The sequence below is a fragment of the Myotis brandtii genome, unplaced genomic scaffold (assembly GCF_000412655.1).
Source record: "Myotis brandtii unplaced genomic scaffold, ASM41265v1 scaffold123, whole genome shotgun sequence".
Taxonomy (NCBI): domain Eukaryota; kingdom Metazoa; phylum Chordata; class Mammalia; order Chiroptera; family Vespertilionidae; genus Myotis; species Myotis brandtii.
The window spans coordinates 2,244,214-2,256,844 of record NW_005354291.1 but is presented as its reverse complement, the minus strand read 5'-3'; positions in this window follow the sequence as shown (position 1 = coordinate 2,256,844).

Sequence of the window (12,631 nt, the reverse complement as noted above, 5' to 3'; positions counted from 1 at the left end):
TTTAGAGAGAGTGGAAGGGAAGAATGGAGTGGGTGTGAGAAAGAGGGAGAGAGAGAGAGAGAGAGAGAGAGATTGGTCGACTTCCACATGCGTCCTGACAGAGGCTGGGATCCAAACCTACAACCCAGGTACATGTTGTTTACTGGAATCGAACCACAACCCTTCCATGCAAGGGCTGACACTCTAACTACTTAGAAACACAGGCCAGGGCGCTAACAAATTTGAAATAATTAAAGTCATATAGAGCCTGTTCTCTGACCACAGTGTAATTAAGATAGAAGTCAGCTACAAAGCAAGCACTAGAATATTCTTAAAAATTAATAAAATAAGCACTTTAGAAAATTGAGATTGGAGGACATCAGCAAGATGTTGAAACAGGAAGTCTTGCCTCTTCCCTTCATATAAACAATGATTCAACAACAATATAGGAACCAGCGTCCTTTGTGAGAAACCAGCCACATTTGTGGCATGCTCTTTCCATAATCTCTCTCCCAAGCACAGTACCAGATAATTGGAAAGAAACTCTGAGTTCCCAGTTTCTCTCAAGGGGACTAGATAGCACACTCAATGTTCTGGCTTTGCGGCGGGCTGCTCAAGGCACTGGATGTGTCATGCCCAAATCTGAGCCAAGACAGGAAAGGGCCGCTTAGCTGTAAGGAGCTGAGAGCAAGGAAACAGTTTGGACTAGTACACACTTATTGGCTGTAATTTCTCCCTCCTGCTCATTCCAGAAGCAGCAGGCGAATAACTCCAAATCCCCGCCTCTCCACAAGAAGGTAAAGAGTTGAATCTCTCCACTATTTCAGCTTTTCAGACATATGTCAATGGTGGAAAACAGGATTAGCAAATTTTTAAAACAAAAGATGGCTTTTGAGTTGTGTCTTGAAGAGTGATAAGGCCAAACAGGAAAAATATCAGTGATATTTTCATGAATTGCAAAGTGTTAATATATGCAAGTAGTTTTGAAGTTGTATAAGCCAGGATTAACAAGTTATTTTCTCAGAGATCTTTTGTTACTTATTTTCTTAAATAATAATCCTATAAACAATTGTTCTAAGTTTCTTTTCCCAATGACAGTTGGAGTCAACACATAATGGGACACTTTTAAATGACCCTTCAAAGCCTTGTAGATGGAAGAAATTAAACTCAAAACAAGAAAATATTTAGTTTTGTTGTCTGATTTAATCTCAAATTTAAAAAAAAGATTTCAGAGAGAGGAAGGGAGAAGGAAAGAGGGATAAAAATATCAATGATGAGAGAGAATCATTGATCAGTTGCCTTCTGCACACCCTACACTGGCGACTGAGTCTGAAACCCGGCCATGTGTCCTGACCAGGAAACAAACCCTGTCCTCCTGGTCTATGGGCTGATACTCAACCACTGAGCCACACTGACTGGGGAATCTGACTTAATCTTGCTCTCCAGGTGACACCATGACCCTACTGGCCAATGAGTGACAAATAAGCTTGATCCATGGACTAATCATTTAATTTTTTAAATTTTTTGTGGTTTCCATTTAATTGCTTTTCTAAATGGTTACAGGTGAATTTAGCTTTTTGTTTTATGTTGTTTGCTACTATTTATAAGGAATATAATATAAAAAATTCCAAAGATTTCCATTAAAATTCTGATGTACATGAGTACCTTTGAGGTTCAGAACATGGTAAAACAACCTCACTGAGACCATCTATCCTGAGGGAATAGTTTACCTGATCAAAAACATTTAAAAAGTTCAGCGGTAAAATATCAATGATGTAAGATAGAATTCAAGTATTGCTTGAATATAGAATTCCTCATCAAGAAAGTAATTTATTAGTAAATGACAGCTCTGTCTGTCTCCTTGATTTCTGACACACATCCCGACAGCATATAGAATACCAAAAGAGCAGATATGATTTACACGGCTGTGCCATTAAAGCAAGATGAAGGTGTGATTTAAATAAGACATTTTAAATATGGAAACTATATTCACAACCATGAGTGAGAAGATTTAGAAAACCCCAGCGGCTATCTAGTCAAATCTCCTTCTTTTACAGATGAGGAAAGTAAAGTTCAAGACCATAAATGATTTCCAGTGAGTAAATCACACTGAACTTCCATCCCAGTGCTGCTTCATTTGCATCAATCTGCTTCTACTTTGCTTATAAAAGTATGTCCCAGGACTTAAAACAGCACCATATGAAAATAGACATTCTAATTTGAAATAAAATGTAAACACACATACCAGTAAGTACTACAATAATATTGTTGGGCTCCATGATATTAAAGTTCCTAATAAAAATAAACAAACTTTTATTGACTAGTCATCATTGCCTTTGCATGAGATCAAAGGCGTTTCACTTTACAGCACCCCCAAATTCTTCAGTTTATCTTAGCACTAGTCATTCTATAGCACTTTTTTTAGTAAGACAGTTACTAGTTAAGGTTTCTATTTTTAGATAAGAAAGGAATAGAGAGGAGTCAAATAACTTGTCCAACATTATAAAACCTAGAAATGGTACACCTGGTCTTTAGAACCAAAGCAGTGCTCTTAGCCACTATTTTTTTGGCCTATCTCTGAAAAAGCTTTCCTAAGCCTTGCAACATAAAGCTCTGTCTACACATTCAAGATGGCTGCCTATTCCATTGTTTTCTCCAATATCTCTTTATTCTTCTAGGATGACTAGAATAAGAAATGACACAATAACTAATGTTGGTGGGGATACGGAGGAATCGGCACCTTCACGCATTGCGTGTGGGAATGTAAAGTGATACAGCTCGTTGGAAAACATTTGGCAGTTTCACAAAATATGAAACAGAGAACTACCACATGACCCATAAATTCCTCTCAAAGGGATTTCTTCACAAGAGAAATAAAAATATATGTCAATATTAAAAATGTTGCAAATGTTTTAGTAGCATTATTTATAATAGCCCCAAAGTAGAAGCACCACAAATGCCTATTAACGGATAAATGGAAGCAAAATGTTGTATAATTGTACTGTAATGCCTAATTTTATGTCAAGTTGATTAGGCTCTGGTGCCCAGTTGTGTTTGGTCAAACATTATTCTGGGTATGGCTGATACAATTAACATTTGTTGATACAATTAACCGTCACAATCATTTTGAAATTAAAGAGATGGGCAAATACATGATATGCAAACATTGATATTTAAAAAAGGAGTGGCTATATTAGAATCTTCTAAAGTAGATGTCAGAGCAAAGAAAATTACCACAGATAAAGAGAACTATTCCATAATGATAAAATGGAATGAAATACAAATCCTAAATAACTATGCACCAAAAAATAATCTCAAATACATGAAGCAAAAACTGATGATGCTGAAAAAAAATTAACAAATCCAGAATTGTAGTGTGAACTCCAGAAGCGGCCTCTCAGCAACTGATAGACATATTTCTGAAATTTTAATTACAAATTCAATTTCTTCTATGGTTATAGAGATATTAATAGTATTTAATTCATCATATCGACACACTAAAATAACTATTGATGCATGCAAGAAGTTTGTAGAGCTCCAGGGAAGTATACTGAGTTAAAAGAGACTATCCAAAAGATTACATACTGTATTATTTCAGTCATAAAATATTTTTGAAATGGAGAACAGATTAATGGTACCAGAATCACAGTTATGGGAGGAGAGGGAGAAAGAAAGGATGCTGCTGTGATTATAAAAGGCAACAGGAGGGATACTTACGATGATGGAACTGTTCAGATTCTTGACTGTGTTAGTAGCTACAAAAACCTACATGTGTAATGAAATTCTATATAGCTAAACACAAATATACACTGAATAAAATCAATGGATTGAGTCAATGTCATTATCCTCATTGTCGTATTGCACTGCAATAGTTTTGCAAAATGCTGCTTTTGGGGAGAAAATGGATAAAGTGTACACGGATGTCTCTGTATTATTTCTTACAGCTTTATGTTAATCTACAATTATTTTAATAAACATTTTATTTTTAAAAAGGAATAACATACTACTGCAACTGGATAATTCTTTAAAAGTTTCTGCTATAAGAAGAAATCATTTACAAAAAGAGATATTAGGTCCTTTGCCCATTTTTAATTGGATTACTTGTCTTCCTTTTGTTAAGTTCTTTGAGTTCCTTATATATTTTGGAAATTAACACCTTATCAGATGTATCATTGGCAAATATGTTCTCCCATACAGTGGGATCCCTTTTCATTTTGTGGATGGTTTGTTTTGCTGTGCAGAAGCTTTTTATTTTGATGTTGTCTCATTTGTGGTATTTTTTTTCTCCTTTGTTTCTCTTGTCCTAGGAGATGTATCAGCAAACATATTGCTATGAGAGATATCTGAGATTTTGCTGCCTATTGTTTCTTCTGAGATTTTTATGGTTTCACGACTTACATTTAAATCTTTTATCCATTTTGAATTTATTCTTGTGTATGGTATAAGTTGGTGATCTAGTTTCATTTTTTTGCATGTACTTGTCTAATTAATTTTCCCAATACCATTTATTGAAGAGACTACTCTTACTCCATTGTATGTTCTTGCCTCCTTTGCTAAATACTAATTGAGTCTAATGGCTTGGGTCCATTTCTCAAAAGTGGACATACAGATGGCCAAGAGACATATTAAAAAATGCACAAAGTCGCTAATCATCAGAGAGATTTAAGTTAAGACGACAATGAGTGATCATCTCACACTTGTGAGAATAGCTACCATCAAGAAATGACAAATGCTGGCAAGGATGTGGAGAAAGGGGAATTGTAGTATACTGCAGGTGGGGATGCAGACTGATGCAGCCATTATGGAAAACAGTATGGAGTTTCCTCAAAAAATTAAATATGGAACTGCCATTTGACCCAGTGATCCCACTTCTAGGAATATATCCTAAGAAACCTGAAACACCAATCAGAAAGAATATATGGACCTCTATGTTCAAAGCAGCACAATTTACAATAGCTAAGATCTGGAAACAGCCCAAGTGCCCATCAGTAGATGAATAGATAAAAAAGCCGTGGTACATTTACCCCACGGGATATTATGTAGCTGTAAAAGGATTGCCTTACCCTTTGAGGAAGCATGGAGGGACTTGGAGAGTGTTATGCTAAGTGAAATAAGCCAGTCAGAGAAAGATAAGTATCACATGATCTCACTCACATATAGAATCTAAAGAACAAAATAAACTGATAAACAAAATAAATCCAGAGACATAGAAGCATGGAACAGACTGATGAATCTCAGAGGAAAAGGTGGGGGGTGAGGAGTAGATGGGGAGAGATTAACCAGTGAATTTATATGCAAATATGCATAGCCCAGGGACACAGACAATAGTGTGGTGAAGGCCTGAAGGAGAGGGCAAGTACAGGATGAAGGGGGTCAATGGGAAAAATGGGGGGACATCTGTAATACTTTCAACAATAAAGAGAACATTTTTTAAAAAAGAGATGTTATATGTGGATTTACCTATTGCAGGGGGCAGGGCAGGAAAGGAAAGTGATTTGCTAATGGTTGTAGTTTCTTATTTTTTTTGGTATGTTTAATATGTTCTAAACTTAGATTGTGGTGAATATACTAAAAACCATTGAATTGTAAATTTTAAATGGGTGACTTTTATGATGCAATAATTATATCCTAATAAAAGTCTTAAAAAAGATTCAGATAAAATCATGGCATTTAATTTGTGTCAGTACTTTTTTGTTCTTCTCTCAGTTCTATAGAGGTTTCCCAAATATAAGTAAAATTTTTGCCCATTTTAACTGACTTTTTATATGTAACATTTGCCTTAACAAGCTTTGACTTTCCAAGTGAGTCAACTGAACTGAATAAACCTCTTTGAATGAATTATGAAGCCAACTGCTCAATGTATGAGAAACCATAACATGTGAGTTTTTCTATTAACATGTGTCAATTCACACATCCACAACTGGCCCATATTTTACCAATCCCTGATAGAGGGAATGTTGAGGCTGTAATGTTTATTCCTCTCAACTCTCTTCTCAGATAGGTTTTCTGCTATTTTCTCCATCTGACCCTGTTAGTTTTATAGCTCCAGAAATTTCCAAGCTTTTTCCTTCTCTTATGATTTTTTCTGTATTCCAAAATAGAAGTCTATTTGACATGCGAGCGAAAATACGGGATGGGTGGGTTGATATCTGAAGTGTAACCTTTTTTTTTTAAATTTAAATTCTTTATTGTTTAAAGCAGTGGTTCTCAACCTGTGGGTCGCGACCCCTTTGGTGGTCGGACGACCTTTTCACAGGGGTCGCCTAAGACCATCCTGCATATCAGATATTTACATTATGATTCATAACAGTAGCAACATTACAGTTATGAAGTAGCAATGAAAGTAATTTTATGGTTGGGTCACAACATGAGGAACTATATTTAAAGGGCCAGAAGGTTGAGAATCACTGGTTTAAAGTATTACATAAGTCTCCTTTTCCCCGCATTGACCACTCCCTGACCCCCCTCACCCCCCAGCACATGCCCTCACTCCCCACCTCCCTGTCTATGTTCATTGGTTATGCTCATATGCATGCATACATGTCCTTTGGTTGATCTCTTACACCTTCACCCCTCCCCCCACTTCCTTCATAGGTTGGACATTCTGTTCGATGCTTTTATGACTCTGGTTCTATTTTTGTTCATCAGTTTATGTTGTTGATTATATTCCACAAATGAGTGAGATCATGTGATATTTATCTTTCTCTGACTGGCTTATTTCGCTTAGCATAATGTTCTCCAGTTTCATCCATGCTGTTGCAAAATGGTAAGAATTCCTTCTTTTTTACAGCGGCATAGTATTCTATTGTGTAGATGTACCAAAGTTTTCTAATGCACTCATCTGCTGTTGGGAACTTAGACTGTTTCCAAATCTTAGCTATTGTAAATTGTGCTTCTATGAACATAGGGGTGCATATATCCTTTCTGATTGGTGTTTCTGTTTTCTTGGGATATATTCCTAGAAGTGGGATTACTGGGTCAAATGGAAGTTCCATTTTTAATTTTTTGAGGAAATGCCATACTGATTTCCACAGTGGCTGCACCAGTCTGCATTCCCACCAGCAGTGCACGAGGGTTCCTTTTTCTCACAGCCTTGCCAGCACTTGCCATTGGTTGATTTGTTGATGATAGCCATTCTGGCAGGTGTGAGATGATACCTCATTGTTGTTTTGATTTGCATCTCTCTTTGATTAGTGGCTATTTAGCTCCTTTGCCCATTTTTTGATTGGATTAATATTGATTTGAGAGTTTTCATGAAATAAGTGGTATTAAGACTTTTCTCTGGAACACTCCATCCATTATAAGTTATGAAAGAATAGTAGAAACATTCAAAGAAGATTAAAAAGAAGGCCACTGGTGAGTTAAAAGAAAAACAAACATATTCTTTGTCTTTGAATCAAATTGAAGAATTTCTTTTTAAGGAGATGGGGTGATAATTGTGTCAAACGCTGATGATAGGATAAAATAAGGATTAATATACATGCGGGGATTGTGGTTGAAAATGTGAGCATCACTGGTATAATTTAATGCTATTTTTCTAATTTCTGCAGAGCTAGCTTCACATTAGGAGTACAACAAAACCAAGCTCCAGCTAGAAAAAGAACTTTCTCTTAGTGGGACATGAAGTAGATAGAGAGCCAAAGGATGCTTGGAGATGAAAGTCATAAAGTGTGTGAATTAAATAACGGATTCATTTATCTTTGTATTTTTTACACCTGGATAGAATGCTAACAGCCATCTATCAAAACTGCATTCAATGCAATAAAGAGCATTTTGTTTATATGTGAATAAATTAAATGGACATGGATGGGATTTTAATGGAAATATGTACAATTGAGCTTTCCAAACAATCAGGCCTGGCATTTCCTTCAACAAGCTTTTGATGAGTCCTTTCAGAGGGCAATGCTCAGGGAGAATTGACATGAAAAGTAATAGCCCACCTATCACAGGGGTGTGATTGGCAGGAGGTAGCAGGTAGGGTTTTAAAAATAAAAACACAAGACATCCCCAGAGCATTTTCATTATTTGACCTGACTGGTAGCTCCTTGGAAAAGCCATATTCTCATAGCATCTTTATTTGATCTGAGAATTTTCCCAGTGAGATAAACCCTATTTCTATGATTCTCCCCCGCCTTCCCCCCCGCCAAAAAAAAATCAAGGGCAATTATTTAATATTGCAACTGCCTGAGATAGCAATATTAGTTGAGTCAAATAAATTTTAAAAAGGAATATCTTACAAGGAAGATCTGAGAATGAGATGACCATTGCTTCAGTGTCAGACTCCAAAAGAAATTGTAAACATTCATTTTTAGCATAAAGACAAGAATAGCCCAGCTGGCGTGGCTGGGTTGTTGAGCATCAACCTATGAACCTGAAGGTCATGGTTTGGTTCCCTGGTTGGGGCATATGCCTGGGTTACGGCTCAGTTCCGGGTGTGGGGTGTGTGGGAGGCAGCCAAACAATGATTCTCTCTTATCATTGATGTTTCTATCTGTCTCTCCTTCTCCTTTCCTTTCTAAAATCAATAAAAATATATATTTAAGAAAAAGAGAAGCACAAACAATACTCTTTTTATTGGTTGATTCTATCACCAGAATTATAATAAAAATTATACCACATTAGAGCTGCTACAAAAAGGAAGATTCTGATAACATCAGAGTGAATTTTATGCTAAATGACATTTAACATAAAAAATGAACCCTCCCTTGGAGTGAACCAGATGTTTGCTCTCACCAATATCAACTTGCAAAAAATAATTCAACTTGTAGATTTATAGGTAAGAATTGATTCATAGCTCTCCCCAATGCTCACAGCAACAGTTTACAAGGTAAATTTTATTCTAACTCTATAAAATCCTACTTATTAAGACATATAAGATTCTAATATTAGAATGAAACATACAGATTAACTTGTTTTAAAATATAATTTCCTTTAGAAAAGCAAGCCTTAGAACAATTCCACACAATGTAATCATTACCAGGTTAATCCTATCCTGCAAACGATGACCATAAATTTACAGAATATGAAAACCTGTCTCAATATTCAGTCTCTGTGGTGACTCTTAATACCAAGTGCCCAGTTGCTCAATAAATGCTAATTGGCAAAGATGATAATGATATGTTAATTCATTTCCCAAAGGGCCTTCTTACTCTCTGTTGGTTTCCACATCCATCTGCTTTACACATTGAAAGGAAAGACAAAAGTCTTTACTCACAAGAAGTATATAATTTCCCACAATTTGTGATGTTTAAGAAATATCTCATTATATTTGGATTACACACACACTCACACACACACACACACACACACACACACACACACACGACCATTCACTGCAGTTAATTTGTTTATAATTATTAACTTTGGAAGCCTGTCCCCTTTTTGAATTATAACAGACACTTCAGAGCTTGACTTAGAAAAAAAATTGGGAAGGGGCCTGATTTTCTGTTTATTACCTCTCTCATGATTATTTCTTCTTTTGCACAATGCAACTATTTAGAGCTGGCCTTGCCTGGTTCACAGCACATGATTTCTCTGGGTGGCCGTAGCGATTAAAGGAAGCCACACATTATTGACAGTACTAGAGGCTAAGACCTCATCTTCAGCCACATTCACTTTATGTTCAGAGCTATTAACTCTCTGGCTTATGTTTGCAGGATATTTTATTTGTCTTCTCCTTGTCTCATCAGGGTGCCCAAAGCATGGGGAAACATTCCTATGCTAGCTGGCAGTATGAAGAGGAAGGTGGGGCACATTTGTGCCATCTTCCTGCTGGATAGCCATTACCAGGTGGGCATCTTCCCCTTTTACTGTGATCTCTTCTGTGATTTGGACATCTGAAGTAAAAGGAAAAACAGGTATTGTCCTTGCTTACTCATTGACATGATCTAAGTCATTACTCTAGCTTTCCTATCTTCTCACCTCTCCCAGGTTGCTCCCCCTATACATGTACACATATATGAGAAGGTTAGGGGGGCTATTTTGGTTATTCAGATATTTGAATTTTAATATTTTTTCTTAAGACAATGCACAAAAGCATTATAAAGAGAATTGTAATATTAATGTGAATTATCCAAAGCATTGCTTTAATTTTCTTACATGCCAGGCACTCTATTAAGCATACCACATACCTCAATATTAATTGCAACATTTCTTTCTCTTTGAAAACCTCTCAGTCATGGCTTGCTTATAGAGCATCTGTATTGCCCATGATTCAGTTTTCCTAAAATAAAAATTCTGTGATATTTTGTAATAAAACTATGTGGTAATTTCACATATCTTTGCTTCATCAAGGAATATATATGAATCTCCTACAAATTTCTTTCATCTCTGCCTCCATTACCCTTTTCCATGAAGCCTAGAAATATCCATTTATCTATTTTGTCCCAAATTCTGAAGCTCTATTCCTAATTTGGTGTATATTCAGATTGCAAAAAATTGTCCTAGGAGTATTCATGTGCCAAAAACGCCATAAAACAAAAAACAACTGCTGTCGGAGGAGCATATGTTCATCCATGTATTTCACCCTGTACAACCTAGTCTGTTCTCTAACCACTAATGTGCAATTTGGTTGATTTTGCTGAACTTAGGGAAAGCAGATGTGTTTCCTCAAGGCAACAGTTTACTTTTCTTCTGAGAGAGTCCTGTATGGGCAACAGTTCTGACATGTTATGCTGAGGTATACACTCTGAGAGGTTAATGCTCAGTAGCTAATACTTTAGTGTTGTTTGCATATACCTAGATAAGTAATTCAGGGCAACGACTTATTTATTTATTTTATACTTATAATAATGCAGTTGTTTAGAAGTATTTTGTTTCTTTTCCTGTTTAGCAATAGAAACAAAACAATAAATAATACTATATGAAATAGATATTTTAAAAGTCACAAATTATATAATTCTAAATGTTTTCAAGTACATTGATTTTACTTTGTAAACACAGAGGAAGGAAGGAGTAAGGATGAAGTATACTTTTCAAGGACATAGCTTCATGATTTCTCAACAGAAGCTAGAATACAGTTACCTTTTAAAGGCTTTGAAATATCTCTAAGACAAAGAAAAGCAATATAACTTTTGGGCAGACTTTAAAGATAAAACTTTAAACACCCACTGTGCTCCATTTAAAATCATTCTCATATTCTCACTTAAGTCTTGAGTAATAATAAATTGGTCATTAAAAAGTTGGCCTTTATCCAAGTAAAAATTAGAAAGTTGAAAGAGTATAAACAATTTTAGGAATTAAAAAAAATAATGAATATTAATCAGAATCAACAACTCAAAATCCTAAAACATTTGCCAAAAAGTCAAAGGGCAAAATAATTCTGAAAAGAAAAGGTAATATTCTATAGTTCTTGAAAGAAGACTTATTAATGCAGATAAACTTGAGGTTGATGTGTGATAATTTCAATAAAGTGGACCACCAAGATTATCATACATGTGCATAATGAAAGAGAAAGAGAAATAATCCTAGTAGCTGAACTTGGAGGAAACAAAATAGTTCTTAAAAATCTCTAAGTAATATACTCAGAGATATTGAAGGTAACATTACTCATATAAAACATAAGAAGCAGGTTTTGAATAAGAAATAGTAAGGGAGAAAAAAGAACCATTGAAAATAAAGCTAATGTTGATAATTCCTTTATGCGTGAAATGTAAAAAATAAGCCAATAAATATATAGAAAGAGAGATAGATAATTGATTGACATGTAACCCAGAGAAATTTCCCTAATTCCTTTCAAAGTGCTAAATGTAGACCAATATTTCTGAGTCTATTGATAAACACAAAACAAACAAACAAAATAAGCCATTGTAGACACTAGAAGAGTGTTTCTTTAAGTGTGATATGTGAACTACTTGTAGCAGAAACTATGGGATGTTTTAAAAATAAACACAGATTCCCAGTCCCAGAAAACACTCACTACATCAGAATTTCTATGAGTATAGCTAAGACAGATACAATCTGATAAGGGTGCTTAGGAGATCTTAAGGGTAATACAGTTACTACTATATTAAAGTCATTTAAAATATTCAAAATTTAAATAACTTTCAGACATTTTAATACTTTCCTGAATTTTAGAAACTCTTTAAAAAACTAAATACAAAACTATATAACAATAGTTACATATCTATCTATCATCTATCTACCTATCTATCTATATCTTGCCACTGTAAAGAAAAGTTTTTTTATCTCCCATATCTCCTTATTACACTCACTTTCTATGAAAATATTTGTCTTATTTGAACTATTTGCTAACCTTATTTCATTACACCAAATTTTAAAATTCAGGAAGCTTATTTAATTAGGAGCTAGTTTAGTGTATGGCTCATGGTGTACTCATTAAATGTTTTTGGTTTTTGTTTTAAATTAAGACTCTAGATGTTTACTGTCCAACATAGCAGTCTCTAGCAACATGTGTTTATTGAACATTTGAAAAGTTGCTAATATGAATTTCTAAGACATAAAAAGGTAAAATATCTCAATAATTACATATTGAAATGAGTTGTTTAAGGATGGCATACAAAACTCCCCCCCAAAAAAACCCATTTTTAGTTCGAGTTCTTCCAAGTATCATTAATTATTTTTTCATATTTTCTCTAAATTATCTTTTTTTAAAAAAATATATTTTATTGATTTTTTACAGAGAGGAAGGGAG